Here is a 12,416-nt window from a genome sequence, read left to right as displayed (position 1 = left end):
CAAATGAATCAAAATATTCCTAAATATCTAAAATCAACATATGGGGTCTACGCTGGAGAATCTTGGAGCATGAGGGATGCCCATGAGTTCAAAATGAAAGTATCAATTGACAATTAATACGTATCAGATAAATTATTCTTCTTCCAAGAGGGAATAGACAATAAAAAAAAAAAAGTTTTAAGAGAAGGACAATTTATCAGATGTAAAAAAGATAATGATAAAAATAGTTTATTTCTTCATTCTTACTTCTTTTTCCTCCGTTCCCGGTAGTGGGGATGTTTTTTTGGTACGCGATTTAAGAAAAAATTGTATTAAGTGAGTTAAGTAAATGAAGAATAAAGTAAGAAATGAAAAAGATAGAGAGATGGAGAAAGAATAAAGTAAGAGAAAGTAAATGTGTTGACTTTTACTAGAAAGGAAAATGACTCGCTACTAAGGTACGTATCAAAATGACAAAATGACTTCACTACTAGGTAACAGAGGGAGTATTAAATAATCCACATATATTTATACTTCATCCGTCCCATAAAAACATGGACTTTGGGAATGACACGAGTTTTAATGTAAAATTGCTAAAGTATGAGAGAAGTAGAAAGAAAAAATGATTAGAGTATTGTTGGTGGAGAATGAGACACACCTCATAAGAGAGAATAACTTACCAAAAATGGAAGATGACTACTTTTATGGGACGAAGGGAGTAATATATTTGATACAAAAGATATCCTAAAATAAATCAAACCAAATCCTAACAACTACTCCCTCCGTCCCAGAAACGTATGTACTACTCATTTTTTACCAATTTTTGTAGTGAACCTTCTCAAACTAGAAGAATTCAATCGAAGATAGGGAGGAAGGTTTCATTTTATTTCAGTGTATTTGTTTGTACAGAAGAATTGTTCTCTTATAGGAGAAGAATGATGTAAATATGGTAGGGAATAAACCTATTCCTAGTAGTATCAATTACATATTAATTACACGCTAATTGTGCAATTTTCCCGGTTTAGATTATCTCCTACAATCTTTCCTTCTTGACACTCCCCCTCAAGTTGAGCAACGACATCTCCGATGTTCAACTGGCCTAGAACTTCCTTGAAGATTTTGGTGTTGACTGCCTTGGTCAAAATGTCTACTAGCTGATGTTCAGACCTGATGAAAGGGAGCTCAATAACTCCCTCATCGAGTTTTTCCTTGATGAAGTGACGATCGACTTCCACATGTTTGGTTCGATCATGTTGAACTGGATTTTCGGAGATACTGATTGCCGCCTTGTTGTCGCAGTATAGTCGGCTGCTTTGTGTAGGTGGAAAGCCCATTTCTGATAGTAGTCTTCGCAACCATAAGATTTCTGTTATGCCGCTTTTAACTCCCCGAAATTCAGCTTCCGCACTTGATAAAGCTACTACATTCTGCTTTTTACTTCTCCATGTCACCAAGTTTCCTCCAAGGAAGGTGAAGTACCCTGCTGTGGACCGTCTGTCATTTGGATTGCTAGCCCAATCGACATCTGTGTATCCGTCGATCTCTAAATGTTCCCTTTTTTCAAGAAGTATCCCATATCCCGTCGTGCCCTTCAAATAGCGCACGATCCTCAATGCTGCCTCCATGTGACTTTCTTGGGGTTGATGCATGAACTGGCTTACCACCCCAACGGCATAGGTTATGTCCGGCCTGGTATGCACAAGATAGATTAATTTCCCGACCAAGCGCTGGTATCTCCCCCTATCGGCCAACTTACCCCCTTCTTCAATCTTCAATCCATGATTTAGTATGATTGGGGTTTCTGCCGGTTTACACTCAAGTAGGCCAGTCTCTGCCAATAGGTCTAGAGTGTACTTTTTCTGACGAAGAAATATGCCATACTTTGATCTCAAAACCTCGATCCCTAGGAGTACTTCATCGCACCGAGATCCTTCATCTCAAATTCTTGAAACAAGCTTTTCTTCAGGTTCTCGATCTCTTCCTCATCGTCTCCAGAGATAATCATATCATCAACATAGATGATCAAGCACGTGATCTTGTCGCCCCTTTTCTTTAAGAATAAAGTGTGGTCAGAGTTGCTTTGTTTGAATCCCACGGAAGTCAAGCCTGACGAAACCTCCCAAACCATACTCTAGGGGATTGCTTGAGACCATAGAGAGTTTTCTTCAATTTGCAGACTTCTCCATTCTTGAATCTCCGGAGTAGCCCGAAGGGGCTTCCATGTATACTTCTTCATTCTTTTTCAGTTCTCCATGTAGGAAGGCGTTGGTCACATCAAATTGGTATAGTGGCCAGTTCTTGCATGCAGCCACGGAAAGTAGCACTCTTACGGTACTCATCTTGGCGACCGGTGAGAAGGTCTCATCATAGTCTATCCCATATGTCTGGGTGTATCCTTTGGCCACCAATATGGCTTTGTATCTTTCGATTGATCCATCTGCCCTGCGCTTGATTGTGAATACCCATCGACATCTTATCGGCTTCTTCCCTTTAGGAAGGACGTGTTTCTCCCATTTTTGATTTTTTATCAAGGCTTTCATTTCATTCTCCATTGCTGCTCTCTAGTGTTTGTGTCTCATGGCTTCTTCAACAGAATGTGGTATGTCCTTATCTTCATATAGTGCCGCCTCGAAGGCCTTGGCCATCTCAGTCAACTGTCCAATCACAGTATATGCTGCAGGATATCTGGATTTTCGACCCTGCCAGTCCGGGGAGTACCTTTTGGGTGGGACTCCCCTCGTACGTCTGTAGGGCAGCTTGTACAGTCCGGTGTCTGCATCCACCCCTTGATCCTCATCTGCTTGTCTCTCATCTGTCTCCCCCTCACTTCTACTCCCATCATCCTCCTGTCTCACATTGTTAGTCTCGTCAACTTGAGAAATAATATTGGGACTTACCTCAGGAATGGAAGACAGTGAGGATAAATTAGGGTGCTGACTATGAGACCTCGTGGATGACTCGATAGTGTCACTAACCTCCGTTGTGGGGCTGCTCTCAGGTTCTTGGTTCGGCGTCGGATTGATAGGGAGAAGGAATTTCTCGAAGGTTATAAGTCTCCTTTTGCTGACGACGATGAAGCAGATCCGCTAGAGATGCATATCGCAGACGCAGTTTACGCGGCTGAAGATGCTATTGAAACTCACATTGTGGATCAAAGTCTTTCTGCCGTCTCTGAAGATAAAACGGATCGGATTGGAATCTTCAATCGCTTTCGAGGCCCAAAATGATGGTCCAAAAACTACTTCAGCTGACTTGTTTGAGAGTCTGCAGAAGGCAATACAAGATCTGGATTTGATTAAGAGAGAAGTGATGGAGACCGTGGCAGTTGAAGATCAGTTGCAGAGCTCTGATTCTATGTTGGGAAACATTTCTTCTGCACCTTCTCTCTCTAGGCTTAATGATGTCATGGTGGGGGATGATGTCATGCTTCAACTTATGGATAAGCTCTGTGACGGATGACTCGGTCGCTGATACGAGTAAACTCGTATCGAGAGATAACTGTGAGATCGCGGAGAAGATGATGGTTCGTTCGCGAGATCCTCCCGTCGAGCAGCCAACTATCGTTCAACTAGAGTTTTTGATAAAGTAAATTGCAGAGAAAAATAAAAGACGATAAAAAGGATAAATTGTATTTCTTCAATGAATGATTTAAAAGATAACAAAGACTCCTATTTATAATACTCCCTAATAACCTAACTTAGTGATCAAGAAATATGAAAGATATGCTAAATCAATAATATATGAAATAATAGAGATATGAGAATATTCTATAGATATACTCGTATCAACTCCCCCACGGTTGAAATTCACCTTGTCCTCAAGGTGGAAACCAACTCAAAATGAAGACTGTTGTGAACAAAATCTTTGGGGAGTTATCCCCACCTGGATCAATTGCATGCAAATGCTCATTATTAGCTCTCTTGTGTTGTATGAGCTCGGACAATGTCCACTCAATTAGTGTGAACGTTTTATCACTTCCGGCCACAAACATGTCCAAAATGAGAGCTTTAATAGAGATATCACCGAGAACAAAGCCACATCTCTCATTCCTCGACAACTCAAGCAAAACATCCACAAATGGAGGAGCACCAGTCGATAGCCGAGTTGCAAAGGGTGACAATCTCTTGATCTTATCATCAAGCAGCTTAACAAATATATCAAGCTCCACCGTCTTCACAAAATGGACTTCATAATATATATCACCGAATTTGCTTGAACTTCTCCAAATAATATGCAAATAGAGATCATTTGACTCTTGCAAGTCCTGTAATGACCCATTGATGCATTTCTTCCATTCACTACTCTTCAATACAGTTGATATATATTCAAGTGGAGTCGATATACACCCAAATGGTGATTTAGCAGAGTCAATGACGGATAGGGGGTTGGATCCACCATCTCCTTCATCATCTAACAATTTCTCTTCGACTTTAACCACCTGTTCAATCTGCAACTCCAAAAAGGGACCCATATGTGAGCCCGACAGTTGTCCGTTCGGCGGGGCTAGTGGAGGTCGAGGCTGGGTGTGCAGTTCCCCCACGTGGCGGTCGGTGTCATCCAAGAAAGACTCCAATTTGGCGATTGAAGCAAGGGGGTGCTCGATGTGAGCGGCATCCTTGGTGAAGGGTCCGGCAAGCTGCTTCCTGCAGTGATGTGGCTGTTGCAGGCTGCCTGCGGTGTTGCGGTTCACGAGCGATTGCAAATCGTAGGGTGCAGCGGAGTAGGACGACATATCGGGCGAGTACGACATCAAAACCTGGTGTGGAACGTGACGGAGAACAGCTGGGGATGCAACGGTCGGTTGCTGTAGGGGACACAATACCGGCGTTGTGTACGAGATGCTTAACGGAGGGACTGGATGGACGCTGAACGCTGGGGCTGGTGGAGGATGCATTGCAGCGTGTGAATCGCTCAAGCGATGCTCGTTTGCATCCATCTGGGACACCAATTGCTTGACAACTGCGGTGAAGCCAAGACAGCCAATGGTAGGTCCGTTTCCAAATTCTGCGTCTCGGTGGGTGGAGTACTCCCATGTCCTTTCCCCTTCACAGTGTCACTTTGGTAAACAATTTCATGAGCCAAAAACCAAGTCTCCTCACTATAGCCCGCAATCACGTCTTCTTCGTATTTAGAAGAATCCCAAAAATCATTAGGACCATTTACGGATTCTTTCTCTCCAAAATTGATAGCTGTTGTTGTGCGTTGGTGCTTCGGTGGATACCGGGAAGAGGGTGAGCGCTGCGGTGGTGACGACCAGTCAGGAGGGCTGCGTTGTCGTCGGTAGGGATATAGATCACAAGTCGACGCTGTTTCGTAGCCATAAGGCGGCTGGATCAGATCTTGGTGGTGGTGTTGAGGTGTGTGTTGTCTCGGCAAGTCCCAGCAGGTAGATGGCCAGACGGTTGGGGATTCTTGAACATAGGATCTGTACTCTTGTTGCACGTGATACCAAGGTGGGTCCCAACAGGAAGGGGGTCGTGGCTGCGACGGTTGTGTATGACGGTTGCCGAATTGAGGGTTCTGGTGGTAGGGAATGGGCTGAAATTGATCTGCCGCGTTGAATGATGGCACATCATATGGCAATCCATTGTTGGAAAATTGCAACTCTGAGAATTGTCGTTGTTGGTACATGCTGACGGAGGATGAGAACACAATGAAAGCACCAGATGATACGAGTAAACTCGTATCGAGAGATAACTGTGAGATCGCGGAGAAGATGATGGTTCGTTCGCGGGATCCTCCCGTCGAGCAGCCAACTATCGTTCAACTAGAGTTTTTGATAAAGTAAATTGCAGAGAAAAGTAAAAGACGATAAAAAGGATAAATTGTATTTTTTCAATGAATGATTTCAAAGATAACAAAGACTCATATTTATAATACTCCCTAATAACCTGACTTAGTGATCAAGAAATATGAAAGATATGCTAAATCAATAATATATGAAATAATAGAGATATGAGAATATTCTATAGATATACTCGTATCAGTCGCCATGTCATCCCAATAGTAGGCATGGGCGGAATTGGTAAGACAACCCTCGCCAGAAATGCTTATGCAAGTCCATTTATTGCTCACCATTTTGATATCTGTGATATGACACGAAAGAACTTCTTTGTCAAATTCTATCTCAAGCCAAGGAAAGGATTGAAGGGTTGAGTAAAATGAGAGCTGACAAACAAAATTTGTCTCAAGCGACTAAGAATTGATTGAGTAGAATGAGTAAAGATGAAATAGGAGTAGGAGTCCACAAATGTTTATTATATAGAAGGTTTTTGATTGTGTTGGATGATATGTGGAGTGTTGAGGCATGGGAGAAGCTACAACGCTATTTTCCTAACAATAGTAATGCTAGTCGGATAGTGGTTACAACTAGGCTATCAAGTGTGGGATCTCAACTAGATAACTCTTATGGCATTAAAATGAAATTTATGGACGAGGAAAGTAGTTGGAATATGTTCTGCAAAATTGTATTTAGGGGGACAAGTTGTCCTTTGGAATTGGAGAAAATTGGAAAGAGGACTTCCATTATCAATTGGTGTGATGGGAGCAGTGACGAAGCCATAATTTTACTATTGGGGGGTCCAAATAAAAAATTCAAATAATAAAATGAAACTTAAATAATATTACATAATATAAATATAATATTGTAAAAACATAGTTCCATACAATGATATTATAACACTCCTCTTCTACTTTTCATCTTCTGAAACCGCTGCATAATAGCTTCATTAATTACGTTAACAAACACATCCTTCTCAATATAAGGAACTAAGCAATCATTCAATCGTTTCCCTGGATCACTTGGAATATTTTCTGGATCAGCTTCAAGTTTATCTTCATTCAATGACTCTTGAGGTTGAAGAAGTGTAGGTCCATTAACTGACGAAGATGAAGCAGCAACACTAGGGGAAAGTTTCTTAAAATATCAATCCATTTTCAATTTTCAACAAATACCTGCATTCAAAAGCTTTTGACGATAAGCAAATACATCTATTTTATGGAGTAAACTTAAAATTAGGGAAATCAATTTGCAAATGTATGAACTAACCAAAGCTTGTCGACAGAATATGCAATGTAAAGGAGAATTCCTAAAATAAGTATTCCAAAATTAATTATCATACTAGAAAGGAAAACATTCAAGCTTGGAATTTACCTGTGAAATACAGCCTCTTGGTCACTTGCTGTTGTGGTGAGTCTGAATTCTGAAACTCCAATTAGCGCCATTACTCACGTAGGTCAATAGATAGATGTGGAATAGTGGTTGGGCCTATTTTTTCGGCCAACAGAATAGTGTTAGGGCCTGATTTTTTTTTGTTGCTGGGCCTCTTCAATTGTCCCCATGGTATGGACTAGGAATTAATTAAAATAGATATTTTTTATTTATTAAAATTAATAATTATGAAATTACCAAAATAACCCTGTTATTTTTCACAATTGTTGAGGGGCCCTGGGCCCCCCAGGCCCTAACGTCCCTTCGTCCCTGGATGGGAGGTCTTTTGGAAAAAGTGGAAAGAACCAAAAAATGTTGGCAATCTATTCGGATAAGCATAAATTCACTAGTGAATTTGGAGAAGGATAAACATTGCTTGAAAATATTGAAGTTAAGTTATAACTATTTGCCAGTTTATCTTAAGCCATGCTTTTTATATATGGGAATTTATGAGGACGATAGTGTAATTCAAGTCAAAAGACCCATCCAACAATGGGTATCCGAAGGATTTCTAAAACCAGTAATGGGCAAGAGTTTGGAAACAGTTGCAAAAGAGTATTTAGATGAACTAGTTGATAGAAATCTAATTCTTGTCCACGGGTTGGGGCGTGCCGGAAACATGAAGTACTTGAAAAATCATGATTTATTGAGAGACCTTTGTTTGAGAGAAGCCGAAAAGGAGAGGTTTTATCATGTGGTAGGGAAATATAGTCCTCAGACCACACATATCCAACGATGCCGTTTAGTTGTTCCTAGAAGCACTTCAAAGAATGAGGTCCTTGATGTGATGCGATCTACACCACATGTCCGTTCTTATACAAGTGATCATGAAAGTGTTCAACTGTTGCCCAATCTAAGATTGTTAAGGACATTGAAAACATGTGACAATGGTCGCTACGGAAAATGTTTGAGTTAATTAATTAGCGGCTTCTGGTTGTTAGATCTCGTGGGTATCCCCGACTTCCTTCTTCAACCACTCTCCTTTGGAGTCTACAAACATTAATTGTCTCTCATCTTAAAGAAGACATTAATAATGCACCTGTTGAAATTTGGAACATGCCTCAACTTAGACATGTTCAATTACATGATCCATGGAGTGGAGCATTTTGTCTCCTAGATCCTCCGAGTGACAACATTGTCATTATGGAGAATCTACAGACACTCAAGGGAGTAAAGAATTTTAAGTGTGATGAGATGAGATGATGGTTCGTAGAATACCCAATATAAAAAAAATGGGATTAGTTTATCGAGATAATGAGAGAATTGGGTTGGATGATGACTATTGTGTCCACAACATCGAAGGAAGCTTGAATCTCTTAGCTGTAAAGGATTTCATTTCAAATCTCATAGGGGTAATTTTTCGCAAATGATTACCTTTCCATGCTCTCTGAAAAGTCTATCTCTTGGAATATTTAAGTGTAGAATGGAAGACATATTGGAAAAGGTAAGTGCATTACCCCTTCTTCAAAAGCTCATATTGGCATTTGGAGATTTCTCAACAGGCAAATGGGAAACAGTTGAAGGCCAGTTCCCGAGTCTCAAACATTTGTCACTCAACGTATGTCGTCGATTGAAATGCTTGATGATGGAGAGCTCCTCCCACTTTCCATGTCTCGAGCACCTTGATCTTTTTTGTTTGAAAGATTTGAAAGAGATCCCTGCAGAACTTGGTGAAATTCCGACGCTGAAGTTTGTGCTGTTGTAATTTTCTCCTATCTATAGTATAGGAGTTTAATCGTAATTTCCGCCCTTATATAGGAGTTAATTTTTTATGTAAAAAAAAAAAGAGAATGGTAGAGGAAATTGAGGAATTACAAGAACTGTCCTTTAAAGTTGCAGTACATCTCAGGCAGCGGAACAAAGAACGGCAGAGCTTGGCTAATCCCAACTTTCAGGTTTTTGCTCCTAAACGTAACACTCTCATTGTAGATCCTTGTTTCAAAATGGGGTGTTGTTAATATTTTCCTTTTTGCTGGCTCAAATCTTGTGTTCAAGGCCATGGTTTATTAAGATTTATTGTATCATTGTGTTACTGTTAATAAAACCAAGATTTATTGCTTTATTATTCTATTTTTTCGTAATTAGTACTGTAATTCATTTCCCTTAAATGCATACATAGGAATCTATTAAGATGAAAGCCTACTTAAAAGTGACAACATACAATCAACCTCGTTCTGACACATGACACGTTATCCTACAATATTAGGGACGTATCCAACAATATTCATTAGTAGACGTTTTAAATGGATTTCTACATGTTGCGTTAGAGTAATAGGTGGATTACAGCGTGAATTGTTGAGTATTGCGTTATAGACATAAAATGTTTAATTTGCATTATATATATAAACTGATGGCTTTTGAATATAGTTATTTTGCATTATAGATAATAATGCAATACTCAACAAACTACATTGCAATCAACCTATTACTATCTAACAATCTGTAGAAAATATCTAAAACGCGTACTAATGAATATTGCAGGATACACCATAATATTGCAGAATAACGTGCCACGTGACAGCACGAGGTTGATGGCATGTTGTCACTTTAAAATTGGTGTCACTATAATGCACTCCTGCATACATATGTATATTTATATTTATATAATTATAAGAACTGTCCTTTAAAGTTGAAGTAATTTATATTTATATAATTATAAGAACTGTCCTTTAAAGTTGAAGTAAAGCTCAGGGAGGAGAAAGAAGAACTGCAGAGTTTGGCTAATCCCAACTCTCATTGTCGATCATCGTTTTAAAATGGGGTGCTGTTGATTTTTCCTTTTTCTGGCTGTACGCTCACATCTTGTGTTCATTTCCATTGTTTATTAAGATATACGATGTTACATTATTACACTGAAAATCTACATTATTGGCAAAAACTTATATTATTAGACTAAAAAGCTACTCTCTCTGTCCCATTACATGTAAGACATTTTTTTAGAAGCGGGTTTTTAGGAGTGAAATAAAGTAGAGAGAAAAAGTAGGAGATATGATAAAGTAAGAAGGAGATATGGTGTTGCTATTTTTCATAAAAATGTCTCACTTATAGTGGGACGGCCTAAAAATGAATACGCCTCATAAAGGGAGTACATTATTAGCCGAACTACACTATTAGACAAAAAATTTACATTATTAGATAACACGTTGTATTAATCTAACTGTTAGATCACAAGATTCAATGAATTGACAATTGCTTTGACCATGTTTGGTTGATGGGAAAGTAAAGTTGGCAAAATGATTCCTAGGAAAATGAATCTTGGGAATATGATTCCTAATAACTTTACTTTCCTATGTTTGAAAAATATCAAGATTTTAAATTTTATATTTGATTTAAACACCAAACTAAAAATATACTTATTATAATTTTATTTATAAAAAAGGATAATAATATAAAAATTGTAATAAATTATTTATTACGAATGATAATAATTATATTATTATATTTATTAATACAAGGGATAGTTTAAATATGGATCATCCATCATAATATATAATAATATAATTATAATTTTAGTTACATGGACAGTGACGAAGCCAGAATTTTACTATTGGGGGGGTCCAAATAAAAAATTCAAATAATAAAATGAAACTTAAATAATATTACATAATATAAATATAATATTGTAAAAACATAGTTCCATACAATGATATTATAACACTCCTCTTCTACTTTTCATCTTCTGAAACCGCTGCATAATAGCTTCATTAGTTACGTTAACAAACACATCCTTCTCAATATAAGGAACTAAGCAATCATTCAATCGTTTCCCTGGATCACTTGGAATATTTTCTGGATCAGCTTCAAGTTTATCTTCATTCAATGACTCTTGAGGTTGAAGAAGTGTAGGTCCATTAACTGACGAAGATGAAGCAGCAACACTAGGGGAAAGTTTCTTAAAATATCAATCCATTTTCAATTTTCAACAAATACCTGCATTCAAAAGCTTTTGACGATAAGCAAATACATCTATTTTATGGAGTAAACTTAAAATTAGGGAAATCAATTTGCAAATGTATGAACTAACCAAAGCTTGTCGACAGAATATGCAATGTAAAGGAGAATTCCTAAAATAAGTATTCCAAAATTAATTATCATACTAGAAAGGAAAACATTCAAGCTTGGAATTTACCTGTGAAATACAGCCTCTTGGTCACTTGCTGTTGTGGTGAGTCTGAATTCTGAAACTCCAATTAGCGCCATTACTCACGTAGGTCAATAGATAGATGTGGAATAGTGGTTGGGCCTATTTTTTCGGCCAACAGAATAGTGTTAGGGCCTGATTTTTTTTTGTTGCTGGGCCTCTTCAATTGTCCCCATGGTATGGACTAGGAATTAATTAAAATAGATATTTTTTATTTATTAAAATTAATAATTATGAAATTACCAAAATAACCCTGTTATTTTTCACAATTGTTGAGGGGCCCTGGCCCCCCAGGCCCTAACGTCCCTTCGTCCCTGTACATGGAGTATTACAATCATAATAGATATTATTATTATTATTATTATTATTATTATTATTATTATTATTATTATTATTATTATTATTATTATTATTATTATTATTATTATTATTATTACAGATACTATAATTAAATAAATTTTATAATTTAAAATTTCACTGTGATTTTATTGATTAATTATTAATTTATAAAATAATAATTAGTATTTATTATTATATGATTTATATTATATAAATATTTTAATTATTTAATAAATTATTAATTATTATTATGGTAATAAAAATTATATATAAATGTTATAATAATAGAGTTATAATATGATAATTTTAATTATAGTTATTTATTATAAAGAAATTAAGTTATGATTTATAATTTTAAATTAATTTAAAACTATTGTAATAATAATAATAATAATAATAATAATAATAATAATAATAATAATAATAATGCATTAAATATGTAAGAATCCTAAAACTGGGAAAAAGAATACCAAAGTAAAGTTAGGATTCAGAATCTTGGAAAGTTGTACTAACTTTCCTTATTCTCAGGATTCTGATTACTTTACCAGTTTGATTATAAATTGAAACAAACACAGGAATTTAAAATTTAAGGTACCAGATTACTTTTTTCAGACAAAATCTTGGTAACCAAACATAGCCTTTATGTTTTGTATATATTTAGAGTTAGAATATGAATACATGCTGTGTATTTATTTTCATATAATTAAATGCTCTTTAAATATCTAAAGAGGTGTAGCAGCAGTTTAT

Source organism: Salvia splendens, chromosome 14 (genome assembly GCF_004379255.2).
Source record: "Salvia splendens isolate huo1 chromosome 14, SspV2, whole genome shotgun sequence".
NCBI classification, from domain to species: Eukaryota; Viridiplantae; Streptophyta; class Magnoliopsida; order Lamiales; family Lamiaceae; genus Salvia; species Salvia splendens.
Note: the sequence above shows the minus strand (reverse complement) of the source record.